Source organism: Myotis lucifugus, unplaced genomic scaffold (assembly GCF_000147115.1).
Source record: "Myotis lucifugus unplaced genomic scaffold, Myoluc2.0 scaffold_566, whole genome shotgun sequence".
Classification (NCBI taxonomy): domain Eukaryota; kingdom Metazoa; phylum Chordata; class Mammalia; order Chiroptera; family Vespertilionidae; genus Myotis; species Myotis lucifugus.
This window is the reverse complement of record NW_005871614.1, coordinates 231896-246966: the sequence shown is the minus strand read 5'-3', so window position 1 is coordinate 246966 and position 15071 is coordinate 231896.

Here is a 15071-nt window from a genome sequence, read left to right as displayed (position 1 = left end):
TAATACTTAGTTTTTGTTTTCAATACTAAGTTGTATTAGGGTTCTCGGGTTCTCCAGAGAAACAGAACCAATCAGATATAGATATTTATTATAAGGAATTGGATCATGTAATTATGGAGGCTGCAAGTCAGAGTCTGAAGGACTGAAAATCAGGGGAGCCAATGGTGTAGATTCCAGTCTAGATCTGATGGCCTGAGAATCAGGAGCACAGAGAGAAGGTGAAGATCAATGTCCAACCTTAAGCAACCAGGACAGGCAGGGATGAATTCTTTCTTCCTCCTACTTTTTGTTCTACTCAGGCTTTCAACAGATTGGGTGATGCTCACTCAAACTGGGTCCACTAACTCAAATATCACCCTGCGATCCAGTCAAGCTAACACACAAAATCAACCATCATATAAATTTAGAATTGTTTCTTATGCATCTGTATGCTACCAAAACAGATACTAATAGCAAGAACAATAGCAAACATTTCTCTTGTGCTCACTATGAAGTAGAGATTGTTCTAATTATGTTGGTTAAAATTTGTATTTAATCCTCACAATATATCCATGAAGTACATCAATTCTCATTCTCATTTTAAAGCTGAAAATACTAAAAACACAAGGCGATTATGTAATTTAACCATTGTTACTAAGACAATACAATTAAAATATTTTTTGTTTTTCAAAACAAGACAAATTAAATGTTTCATAATCTTATCTTTTAATTTATATTGAGCTTATTATTTAAGAGAATTCTAGACATAATATTTTCTTTGCACTGGTAAGCAAATTATAATACCACTAGAGTCCCGGTGCACGACATTCTTGCACTGAGGGCAGGGCCCTCAACCCGGCCTACACCCTCTTTCAGTCGAGGACCCCACAGGGGATGTCCGACTGATGGCTTAGGCCTGCTCGCAGTTGGATATCCCCCGAGGGATCCTTAGTGCTGCTGCAGAGGCGGGAGAGGCTCCTGCCACTGCCACTGAGCTTGCCAACTGTGAACCCAGCTTTTGGCTGAGCAGAACTCCCCCTGTGGGAGCATACTGACCACCAGGGGGCAGTTCTTGCTTTGAGTGTCTGCCCCCTGGTGGTCAGTGCGTGTTATAGCGACTGGTTGTTCTGCTGTTTGGTTGACTTGCATATTAGGGTTTTATTATATAGGATATGCTGTAGACATTTTTTTTCTTCATAATCAAGCTACCCTTAGGTTTCTGTTTACTTTAAGGAACTGATAGTACATGACTGTTACATCATTGCTTAAATTGCTAAAATAATAATTTGTGTTTTTAACCTTTACTTTTTAGTTCCTCAGAATCAGAGCTCTTTTGACATGTTAATATCATCCAATAAAGCTGGTTAAGTAGCAAGTTATTTGACTTCACATTCCAAATATGTTTTTGGCTAGGTAAATTGCAGACTTTCCCAAAACTAACATTTAAGAAAACTGCATAAAACCTTTTCACATATTTAAACCTGATATTAAAGTAAAAAAAAAATCACAAGGTACAGGAAATGTAAGAAAAACTGAAAACAAAAGCAAGGGCTTTTTATGCCACTTTGGCAACAGTTAAGTGGGGTGAAAGGGTAGAGTTGGCTACTACATTAACCCATTCGCTTGATCATGTGCTGTGAGGAGGCAAGGTCTTAACCTGTGAAGTTCAAGGAGTTGGAACTGAGAAACCTGAACATAGTTTGGAGAAATGTAAAGATCTATTAAACTATTAAATGTATAAACTGAGAAAAGATCATCTGTACAGTTGTACAAATAAGCAGAAAAGAAAACATGTCTGTCTCTCATACGACCAGTTGGAATAAAGAAAGTCTGTTAGAATTCATCACTGTGCCCTGCACTTTGCAAACTTCCTATTTGAACAGATCATTAGTTCTAAGTCCTCCAAACTAGGAAAGATCATAAAACTTGGTCCCGCACTAAAAACTATTTCTACGTATTTGGTAAAATCAAACACGAAATGCTCGGGCAACAGGATAGGATAACCACTGATGAAGCCCACTGAGGTAGAGCTTCAGTGTGGAAGTTAATGAGAGAGACCAACACCAGGAGAGTCAGAAGGTTTAGTAATCCTCAAACATTTGCATAATAAAAGAATCTGTTAAAAAAACAAAAGAAGTATGTTTAAAGATTAAAGACATAACAATGAGTTAATATTACTGTAAGAAAAATAAGAAAATATAAAAAATATGTCATGTGTTTTTTTTCAAACTACCAAAATTTTTAGAAGCAAAGAATATAATCACTGAAATAAAATATACACAATAAACTAAGTAAATTATTAAGCAAATAAAGAAACTGCAGGATGAAATAAAGGAAATGTCAATGGGGGGAAAAAGGGAACATCTGTAATACTTTTAGCAATAAAGATAATTTTCTTAAAAAAACACCAAAGTATGTGCATAAAAGCACAATGTAGTAAAAAGAGAAACAAACAAACAAAAGAAAAACTACACACACACAAAAGATAAAATACAGGACATTACCTGAAATGCACAGGTATAAAGTTCAAAGTTAGGATAAAGGAATTCAGAAATACTGTAAATAAAATAAGAAGCTGCCGAAACTGGTTTGGCTCAGTGGATAGAGCGTCGGCCTGCGGACTGAAGAGTCCCAGGTTCGATTCCAGTCAAGGGCACGTACCTGGGTTGCGGGCACATCCCCAGTAGGAGATGTGCAGGAGGCAGCTGATCGATGTTTCTCTCTCATCGATGTTTCTAACTCTCTATCTCTCTCCCTTCCTCTCTGTAAAAAATCAATAAAATATATTAAAAAAATAAATAAAATAAAATAAAATAAGAAGCTTAAAAAATATGAACTCCTATAGAAATTCCAGAAGGAGATGCCATTGGAAATTGGTAATATTTAAAGAAATATTTGCTGCACAATTTCCAGAATTCCTAGTGGCATGAGTCTTTGTGTCTCTGTTGGGAATGGGGAGAGATGTATTCAGAAAAGAGAAACACAATCATAGGACAAGAAAGATGACCTGAAATTCTTTGTTTTTGCCTGCTGGTATAAAAATGGTAATAAAACGCACAAAGAAGCTGTGCACGATGGCCCTCAGGCAGATAGCGGTGGAAGTGCAGGAAGAGTGGGCTGCCTGTGTAGGAGGACTTCCAGGGCTCCTGCTGCACTCCCACCAATGGAAGCAGTACAGCCACATGGAGGCTGGTTGCACTGAGCTTTCTGACTTCTTCAATGGCTGGATGGCAGCAGCAAAGGTCGCTATTACCCAGATTAAATAAAGACAAAAACTCCTCTGGTGATAAAGTAGGAAAAAATGAAAAAAAATGTCTCAAAACAGACCAATCCAGACATGTGATCATTACACAGGGTGGGACCAAAGTGGGTTTACAGTTGCTCATATGGAAAATAATATAATAATTAATAAATAATAATACAAGAATAAACTCTGTGTTCTGCATACTCACAACTGCAAACCTACTTTTGCCCCACCCTGTATATAATAAAGTAATGCAAATAAATGAGAAAAGTGGCTAACTATGCATAAAAAGAAAAATAATTGAGATCCCTATGTCACATGGTATGCCCAAATAAATTTCTGATGAAATCCTATTTAATAAAAGGCTAATATGCAAATTGACTGAATGATGGAATGACCAGTGGAGGGGTGTGGGGCCGGCAAGTGGGCAGCGCCAGGCCAGCCAAGGCAGGTGCCAGTGGGCAGAGGGAGAAGACAGCCATTGAGGGGCGGTGGCAACTGGTGGTGGCGGAGGGGCGATTGGGGGCAGGGCTGGCTGCTCACTGGTCAGCGCCATCCCCCATCAGCCCGCAGGTCACCTCCCACAGAGCCATTAGTCAGACATCCCCTGAGGGCTTCTGGTCTGCAAAAGGGCGCAGGTAGGGCTGAGGGACCCCCCTGAGTACACAAATTTTTGTGCACCGGGCCTCTAGTAAAGATATAAATGTGCAAAGAGAGTAATAGGATTCAAACGTCTAAAATAATAATAGGATTCATGAGCTTTTACTGATTATTTAAAATACACAAATCCATTGTGGATCAAAAAGAAAAATAAATTCTTAAAAAATTCTAAAATCAACTTATATGTTGCTTCACTAGATTCAAGCAAAATAGCAAAATATATTTGTGTTTAAACAGTCATGATTAAATTATTTCACAGCCACCCCATCTCCCCAAATAAAGGAGAGAGAGTTATTGAAAGAGAGAGAGAAAGAGAGAGAGAAAGAGAGAGATTAACTTTATTACATCAGTGTAGGAAAATATCTTTTAGACAGGGTACAAATAGGACAAATAAATTAGAGGAATACTCCAGCAAATCAATAAGAAAGGAGAGATGAAAGAATGGAAAAATGTCCAAGTATCTGAACAGAATTACTTTTACCAGAAATGGGGAAAATGCAAAGTAGAATATTTATATATCATTTTATATTCATCATATTGACTAAAATTGACATCTGATGATAGTTTTATTTGGTGATAGAATGAGAAAATGAGACTTTTTGTAGCTACAAACAATTTTGAAATTAATTTGGCAATATAAAAAAAGTTGATTATACACATATCCTTTGACCCAGTAAATAAACTTTTGTATATCTTCTTGTGAACAAGTAGGCAAAAAGAATGCTAATTATTTCAATCTATTTTAAATCAGGAACTAAAAATAACTTAACTCTTCCTTAGTACAAAAAGTAGATAAAAATGGATAAAAGTGTGACAAAAAGAAATAGTGCAAATGAATTTGATACATTAATTAGGTCAAAGGAATAAAAATGCATGCAGTAAGAAACTATATAATGTTTCAAAATATACATTTTAAAGTCTTAATATTATAATGACATATAAATATCTAAATCCTAATATATAAATGTAAATGGAATATGTCAACCTTGGGATTCTTCTTACCTTTGTGAAAGGAAAAGTTGAGAGAGGTGACTTAGGAGCTTTAGTTACATTTGTATCATTTTAGTTCTATTTTAATTAGATTATTAGAAACAGATATGGTATTTTTATAAACTCGGTGGTGGGTACGCGTGTGCCTATTTTCTTGTTCATTTCTATATGTGTGATATTCTTCATTTCTTTAAATAAAATAATATTTTAGGGGAACATGTTCAAACATTTGGTTAGAAGAAAAACTGCAAGAATAGTTTGCAATTGTAACTGTAATATAGCATGAATTACTAGTAGATAAGGCATATATTATCATAAAATTAGTCATTTTCCTAGGCAAGGGTCAATAATGTTTCAACTTAAGACAACATAGGATATTACTGGAATCTTTAAATTGCTAAGTGCTAGGGAGGTGTTATATGAGGTAATTTCTATTTTGCATAGAGAAACAGACACACAAACATAACATATGCCAGCACAGCCATGTGCTGCTTCATGAAGGGGATACATTCTGAGAAGTACATCCTTAGACAATTTGTTATTGTGTGAACATCAGAGAGTGCCCTTACACAGCATAGATGGTATGGCTTACTACATACCCAGGCTCTGTATTATAGCCTATTGCTCCTAGGCAACAAGTCTGTACAGAATGTTACTGTACAAAACAACACAAGATTAAATCAGACACAAGAGAAACTGATGCAATAAGGAGGTATAGTAAACATAAGAGGAATGAGGCTGTGGGCTGCATAACACAGCACACTTTTTACAGCAAACGTTTTTCTTATAAATAGAAAGGATACCCTCTAAAACAATGATAAAAAGGATAGAGAGTAAGTATATAAACAAGTAATATACTTGCTTATTATAATTACTAGTGGCCTGGTGCATGGATTATACACATTGAAAGGAAATTAATTAGAAGATTCATGTGGTAATTATGTTACTGCAAAAAATTACATGTCAAAATAGTATATATAATATAGCATTATAAAATTAAAATACAAAATATTTTAATATTGCTATTCACCCTTTCTCTATAATAGAAATGTCAGAGATGAAAGAATATTAGTAAAATGTATATGAAAATAAATATAAATTGATTAATAAATAAATAATAACATGATATAACAACAATAAAGACATGATATAAAAAATAACAAAAACATGATATAAAAACAACATTGATAAAAACAATGACTGATAAATTGATTAAACTTATTCTAATATCTCCCTGTATACCACATAAGAGTAAAAACACTTTCAGAAGGCTTGACTAATTTCCCTTGTAATGAAGTATTTACAACTTTAACTTTAACAACACACACTCTTCAAACTTGAGAGAAAGCAACATATAACTGATCATGTCCGAAAATGGGTTCAGGTAGGAATATGCCTACTCTGTCTAGAGTTTGTCCTTGTGATTTATTAATAGTCATCGCTAGTGCTGGCATCACGGGAAACTTGTCTTTGAATTAATTTAAATGGGAGGTCAGTGTCACATGGGGACAAATCAATTCTTAGAATCAGAACAATCTCTCCTTCCTCAGATCCTGTTAATACTTCAGCTTTGATTATGTTAGGTTGCAATCTTTTGTGCCAATAGTTGGTCTTCAGACATACTCTGTTGACAACGCCACTTTCTTTCAGCTCCAGAGGTATGCTGTGCCAATAGTTGGTCTTCAGATACATTCTGGCATCACGTGCAATTGGTATCAGGGAGTGCTTTATATGTATCATGCATACACGAGTCAATGTTTATTTTTAAACTAGAGGCTTGGTGCACAACATTCTGGTACTGGGGGGCAGGGGTTCCCTAAGCTCAGCCTGCGCTCTCTTGGGGATGTCCTAAGGAGCAGGGAGTGGGCCTAAGCTGGCAGGAGGACATCCCCCAAGGGATCCTTAGTGCTGCCATGGAGGCGGCACAGTTGGATGGTCACTTAGCCTTTTCTATACATAGATATAGATATAGATAGATAGATAGATAATATAGATATAGATATAGATATATAGATATAGATGATATAGATATAGATATAGATATAGATATAGATATAGATATAGATATAGATATATTAATTATTGTTAACGTAAAAAATAAATTCACACCTGTAAAGAATTTTTGTGAGTTTATTGAGCCAGACTGCCGACAATTGCTGGGAAGCAGAACCTCAACTAATTGAGATAATGCTCCGGAGAATGGCAGGTTTTCCTCTATTTTTATACACTGCAATCAAAGGAGGAACGTAGGTGTATTACATGAAATCCATTGGTGATAGACTACAGAGGTGTGATAAAGCAAAGTGGGGAAACCTCTGGGATTGGATAAAAAGTAAAATGATAGACACAGTACTTAGGTGGGTACAGGAACAATTAACATGATAACAATGAAGGAATTTGTGGTATCTGTCCTGCCAACCAGACACATTAGGTTGTGCCCCAATGGGTCTGGAAAAAGGGAAGTTACAAGTTACCCAGACATATCAAGGATCTGTTACTATAGATTAAAAAAGACAGATAGGCTCAGTTAAGGTAAAGATTGACCTTGTTAGTGAAGATACCGTCCGAGGACATAACTACCCACCATAAATGCTTTTAGTTAAAATTTAATTTCAGACCATCCTTTGTGGTTACTTTAGGCCTCTGAGTTTGCAAGACTGCCATGCAGGCCTTCCCTGAGCTTGTCAGGTTAGCATGTGGCCCCTTTCATCCACAGTATTACAATCAAGTATTTTGTACTGTATATAACTATGTGCTATACTTTTATATGACTGGCAGTGCAGTAGGTTTGTTTACACCAGCAACACCACAAATATGTGAGAAATTCATTGCCATTGTGCTATGCCACTTCCACAGCTATGATATCACTAGGCAACAGGAATTTGTCAGCTCCATTATAATCATATGGGACCACTGTCATGCATGAGATCCATCATTGTCTGAAAGTTTTAGGCAGCACGTGACTGTACAAGGATTATTTTATAAGATGATACAATACAGGGTGTCCCAAAATATGTATACACACTTTACAAGCTGACAGCTCAACTGATGATTCTTTTCAATCAGACTAAGCTTTGAGCAAAGGAAATTCATCTTAAAATGCTACTGGAAGTTTGAAAATGCAGTTGCTGTACAAACACTGCCTTTATAATTATTCAAAGTGTGTGTACATTTTGGGGACAAGATGTCCACCTCAAAAATGTATACACACTATAACAGCTGATAACACACTTAATTTTCACTCCTTTTCAGGTTTAACTGATTTGAAATAATGGATGAAGCCAGACTAAGCTTTGGACAAAGAAAATTAATCTAGACATTTTTATGGGAATACATAAAAGATAAAGTTCATGATACAAAACCAGCAACAGTTGGCAAATTGAAACCACACAATTATCGAAAGAATTATTCTTGATGTTTGTGATTCCATTGCTTCTTGTTATCAGCAGTGTCTGGACCAGTCTGGTCAACAGTTTGAAAACATGCTTTAGCCAAAGAAAAAATTATTCATTTCTTTAGATTTTTTTTAATTTTGAAAATGAACTGGATGTTAATAAACAGTGACTTTATAATCATTCAAAGTGTGCATACATTATTTGGGAGGGACACCAATATTTAGTAGAAAGTGTTACATTTGCAAAAAAAGTACCAAAGTAAATTGTAATCTATATATATATATATATATATATATATATATATATATATATATATAAAGCCAATGACCGGAACACTGTAATGACCAGAACATCCAGAGGCCAGAACACCATGGCCCCTCACCCAGGCTGGCCCCGCCCCCCAGGGAGCGGTTAGGGACACTCCTAGACAACACGACAGGTTGTGAGTTTGATGCGGGAAAGTCTAAGAAATAGTGGAGAAGGTCTTAAGGGTCTGCGGGGTTGGGTGGTTGGCCCGGAGTAGGTTTATAGTCTGCTGGGGAAGGAAGAGGAAGATCCTATTGGGAACCGCTCAGCACAGTACCTTTCTCATTGTGAACCAGGACAGCGCCAGCGTGGACTGAATGAGTGGTAGTTTCATGAGTACACTTGGGACCACATATTCATGGCAGTGGCAGTACTCCCTAAACTTCACTGATTCCAAAGAGTAAACAGCTATCAACGTCAAAGAACAGAAAAATCCTCTCCAACTAGAGGCCCTGGATGTTGCAAAGCGAGGGAAGGAAACACCACTTCAGGAGGAGCTAGAAAACCTGGAAGTATGCGACCAGAGGATTTTGGAATTGTAGAGAACGCCTGGGCACCTACTGCTAGAACATGTGCATGTACATAGTCAGACCTACAGTCTACAGTCTCGCAGTATTTGGATGTGACTTCTGGCAGGAAATTATTTCGACTGAGGTTTGTTGTTCCCTTGCGGTGAGGAAGATCAGAATTAAAGGTTTCGTTTGTTACCTTGGTTTGAAGCGGAGGAAAATGGGATAGTGACGAATAAGAAACTTTGGAGATAGTGAAGGGCAGTTTGTCCAGACTGTTAAGAGCTCAGAATTAGAGTTTAATTGGGATAGAAATCCTGCTAATAGCACCTGATATCTGAAATCTGAGCACTCTACTTTTAGGTTTTTCAGTTCAAGTGTTTGGAGACTGCCTATTAAAAGATTCCTGGTTGGAAAGTGTTTGTATAGAAGCCCATAAGTATTAAGTATTTGTTGTGTTTACCATGCTTAGCTCTCTGTAAGGAATATAGAATAATGTTAAACACCTCATGTTCTCAAGAAGCTTAACTTTTAAAATACAAAATAAAGAAGAAATATAAATATTAAAAATAAAAAAGAAGAAGCTTGAGTTTTTAGGGGTGAAATCAGGCAGGCAGGTGAATGGTTAGGGGTGATCAGGCAGGTAGGAGAGCGGTTAGGAGCCAGCGGTCCCAGATTGTGAGAGGGATGTCCGACTGCCGGTTTAGGTCTGATCTCACAGGGATCCCTGCGGATCGGGCCTAAACTGGCAGTTGGACATCCCCCGAAAGGTCCCAGATTGTGAGAGGGTGCAGGCCAGGCTGAGGGACTCTTCCAGTACAAGAATTTCGTGCACCAGGCCTCTAGTATACAAATAAGATGAAAATGGCTGATTGTTTCAAGTGGCTTTAATGCATATCTATTTTTCCTCCAGAGCAACCAGGGAATGTGGCTAGGTCTGTGGACCCAGTTAGGTGAAGTTTACACTCACCTGGCTTCACTTCAGTGATCTCTAGAAGCGGTAAAGCATAAATGAAGGAAGGCTGTACAAAGGGGCTAAAGTCCCCTCTCATCTCTAGCACCAAAGCTATTGGGAGTAAATACATCGTCTCCTTCCCCATTTGGATTCTGCCTTTTGTTTTATCTGGTCAGAATGCAGGGCCACTTCCTGGTGCGACATTTCACCAGTAGATACACTGATCATGGCCTAAAGGCTGAAGTTCAGTTACCTCCCATCTCCCCTTCAGCCCCCCACCCCCACCCTACCACCGCCTTTATATTGTCTCCTGTGGAGCACAACTAGGTAAGGTTAGATTAGTTGACATTTTATCAATGTTAGGTTAGTCAGGGAATATTTTCTCTTTACTCACAGGCAGGCTTGATTTGCTGGTGCCAAGTTTGAGAATCAAGGAAGAAGTATGAGACTGCACTAGAGTTCAAGTCCATGCCAGGCAGTCCAGTTTAGCTTCTGCAGATGGGTCCTGCATTGCTGCTGATTGGGTGGACCCAAATAATCACAAAGCCTACTTTGATTCCCATTCAGCGATGTGCAGGACTCCCTTAGGGACCCCTCGAGGGATAAGAGATGATTGACACAGAAATATATCTCTGGCTGTGAAATATTTTAACAACATTAAAATACTGCCAATATTTTCTGCAGACCACATATGAGTAACCACCCAGTCCCTATGCAGGAAAACGTGCATACTACAGATTTTAATCTAGGCACCAAAAAGCTTCAAATGAAAATTCCCTGGAAAAAAAGAGTCTCTATAAAACCTTACATAGAAACAGCAAATTTACACATACTGAATTATCTTTACTAATTGGCAAAACAGTGTTCTGATCTGTTTATGTTTTTAGTTTACTGTTTTTATTTCCCCCCAGGAATAGGAATTATTTTCAAATGGAAATATTTATTGTTCATATAGTTATTCTTTTTAAAAATAAAATTAGACTAACATGATCTGTAGCTAAAGTCCTTTGGAAAACAAGGCTTACATTATTAGGAGATATATTTTACACAAATGGTTTTATCATCTCAACCACTTAGAAAAATATTAAGTTTTTAAAAACTCATCAGTAGAACTGGGAAGTATTAGTTTTTCTATACATGCAAATTCATTGGAAAATTTATGAAATGGTAAACAGCTTTGTGTTTCTTTCTCTATTTTCCATATGGCATGTAGCAAATCCAAAAGTACTGAATACTTAAAGAGATTTTTCTTATACATATAAAGTAAATATTTTCTGTCTGATCCTGGAGCAGGAAAAGAGATGGCAGGTCAACTATGATAGGGCAGAGCAGGCTGGGTGGGCAGATTGTGGTGTCTGCCCAGGGTGGTCACCCACAGGATACAGACACTGCAGCAGGTGCCAGCAGGAAGCCAAGCCATGAGGGTAAAACATGGTACAGGAGGCCTAGGTCACAGAGAGTCATACAATCCCATACGCAATTTGACATCAGAGGGCTGTAGAATGGTACATAGCATTTTTTTCTAATAGGGAAGTAGAGAAATAGCAATAAGGAATCCAGAAACAAATAATATTTAGAGGATCAGACCAGTAATCAGGAAATCAACATCGGGGAAGTCTTCAGGCAGGCAGACAGGAAACTGATCTATACAGGGTGTCTGAGGCACCAGAGTGGAAGTTATAAACATTGATCCATTTAGTGCTCAATAATCTGAAAGAGCTTTCAATTTATGAAAAAGGAAACTATGGACCAGACAGGTTAATTATAGCTTGTACCTGGTATTCGAACCTGGTCTGACTCCAATTCTTAACCCACTGAAAATGAAAATCATGTTAGATTTAATTAGCATATGAATCAATATATCACCCCTTGGGCTGGGCAGTTTGGGATGAATAAATATGAATTTTTTCAAATAACATGAGTTTTAAAATGTTCAGAGGTCTCACTGTTTTTCTGTCCTTATTAATTATTATTTTTATAACTACAGAGGTGATATTAAATATTTGTCATAAGGCCATCGGGGGAAATGAGGCATTACCAAGTATCTAGGCAGTGTCTGCAGTTTATACAGTGCTTTTTTGGTATTTAGGAAAACTCTATCCTATGTGATTAAGGTTCCAGTTAAAGTTGTTGATAGGTGTTAATTAGCAAAAATAAGGTTTTTTGGTAAGGTGGAGACAGTGCTATAATTTAACCAAAACTTTCATATTCAACCTTCTTGTACATATGGAAAACTACACATAAAGTATGTAGAATTTATCAAATTTATCTAATCAGAGAACTGTTTGTGCTGAATCAGCTTGACAAATTAGTTTTCCCAAAATATATTTTGGTAAACAATGCTCTTTTGGTAATGTGGGGATGATGGAGAGATTAGTGGAGGCAGGTTTGTCTGAGGCAGAACCTAGTAAGGAGAGAGAGAGTTCTGGAATAACTGGGATCCTAGTTAATGAGCCAAAACATAGCCACTAAAGACAGAAACAAAGTTGAATTTTCCAACAGAAAAAAAAATAGATTTGAAATAGACAAGTAGCAAGAGGATTTTAATGGTTCCAGAGTGTTAGGTTAGAGTTGCTTAAATATCTTCTGCCTAAAATCGGGGATGTGGTGAAGATTAAAAATAATAATGGTAATAATAATGACAGTTAATTGCATAAAAATGATAGCCTGATAGATTTGGCTTATAAATTAGATTATTTAAAAGCAGGAAGCATATCTGCTGTGCAAGCGAAACAGTCTTGTGAGGGATGTTGTGCAACAATAAATAAAACAATCAGTCTGCTAATTGTGTGTGCTCCTTTGGGTAGCAAAATTTGGAAACAATTGGTCATTTTCTGTCAAGAAGCATTCACAAATCCAGTCTCTAGATAATCCTCACACAGTTAGACCAAGGACAAAAGATCATGTGGAATAAAATTAGAAGACTCCAAGTAGAGTCTAGGCGATTGCTTCACTTTTTAATTCCTAAATCCAGTAACTATGACATAATTTCTATTCTCAAAATTGCAAGGTCATTCTCCACACTCGGACATTCACTGAAGCAATAAATCAGTGACTAGTTCTACTTCAGGTTCTCTGTGTTCAGTGTGATTTGTGATGATTTACATTATTTAGAATGATAAAAGCGAGATTAAACCATTGCCAAAACCAATTATATTAAAGGGCGTAGAAGGACATAATGGCATTTTAATGAAAAGGGTAGCTTCTGCTTGGAGGCACTACCACTGCCCCATGACTCTCCTAGGTGTTCTAATGTTTTACCCTTTAGGGTCAGAGCAATTATTGGAATTCTCTGTGGAACCAATATTTTGCCATGTTTTATCACCTCAATACAGATGCATTTAAAGTGGTGCAATGTCATCATCATTGCCATAACGAAAGGTAAGCCTTCAGGTAAAACTTAACATTATCCACAAGATAAATTTTTATACATTTTCAGTTTGAAATGTTTCATGTGTACTTCTCAATGTCACTGTAAGTTTCTGAAAGGCAGCACATATTTAAACATTAAAAAATAATGGCTCCCTCCATTTCCACCAAGAGATATGTTTCAAGCTAATTTGATTGATAAGAACATAATTACCCTGAAATAGGATGATATGCTTTCCATGTCTTATGTACCTGTCATCACAGTATATGAAGTGATTCCTATTTCTTACCTCTAACCTTTATATTGCCTTAGATAAAGCCATATCTCAAAAACTTCAGTTCTAGAATTTAGCAATCTATAAATTGCTGCCTAAGGGAGAAAAGATAATAAAGGTGGGTAGTTAGAAGAAGCATTTACATTATATGGAGTTTCTCAGAATTCATGTGGAGAATCTCTAATTGATGGAAATCAAAAGACATTGAGAAATATTATCCTGGCTTGAAAGGCAATCTTGTGACCTTATATCAAGTATTACAACAACAGACGCAACAGTCCTATAGGCTTAAAGAGAATCCCTTATAAACCCCAGCTCTCTCCATCCTCAGTCCCCATCATGAAGCTGGTTGTCTGAAGAGTGATAAAAAATCTGGGGGGGAATCTCACTCTAGGGGGAACCATTTCAAAATGCACTTGCTTCACAGGCAATGTACTAGTATAGGTGTCAGAGGTTTTGAATCGCCTTAACCCTTCTGCTCTTCCCTTCAAAATCATCTCTAAATTCAGAGCAGGGTCTACCATAAATCCAAGTCCAACAGGAGAAGTAGTGTGCACCTGGCAGAACTTCTTTGAATAGATGTAACGGAGGATAGCACAGTGAGGCGGGGAGAGGGTGCAGGTTGATTTGTCCTTGATGAATCTATCAGACCACGTTGGAGCATGAACCAGACACAGCACCTGAATAAAAATTAGAACTTTATCAGCACCCCCAGAATCTCCTCATGTCTCTTCCACTCAGTATCCACCTCTACACAGCAAAAAAAACCAGTATTCTAACTTCTAACATGGCTGTCCATCTTTACGACCCTACCTTTGTTCTAGGTTAAAAATGCCAGATCCAGAACGGTTTAAAAGAAACAAGGTAACTTTCAAAGGAAAAGTTTAGAAATGTCTCCATCTTGCCTTTCCATTTTCCCACTCAGAATAGATAATTCAATTTTCATCTTTCAAAACTGAAATCTGGAAAAATAATTTGAATACCTGACAGCAAATCAGAAGAAGAAAGTATGAGAAATTCTTAGTAATTTATCTTTGGAATTACCTCTACATGAGTAATCTATAGATTCAAAGGTGATTGATAGAACCAAGAAAGGCATGTAAATAGAATAATAAATAAAAATAGGGAGGAAAGGAAAGGGAGATATGAGGATGAAAGAGAAATAATTTTAGCCTCATGTTTTAAGTTTCTTACTTTTTTCTTTTTTTCATTCAACTTATATTAAACTGTTTTAAATAAGCATAAGGTTTAACACTCTTTTGGGAATAAAAAAAATCCCACCAAAATATTTTTTTAAATTTTATTTTACAACTTCTTATTTGAATCTTCAGCCTTTATACTATTCTGAAAAATAGTCTTCTCATAAGTTTAAAAACAAGGAATAAAGTC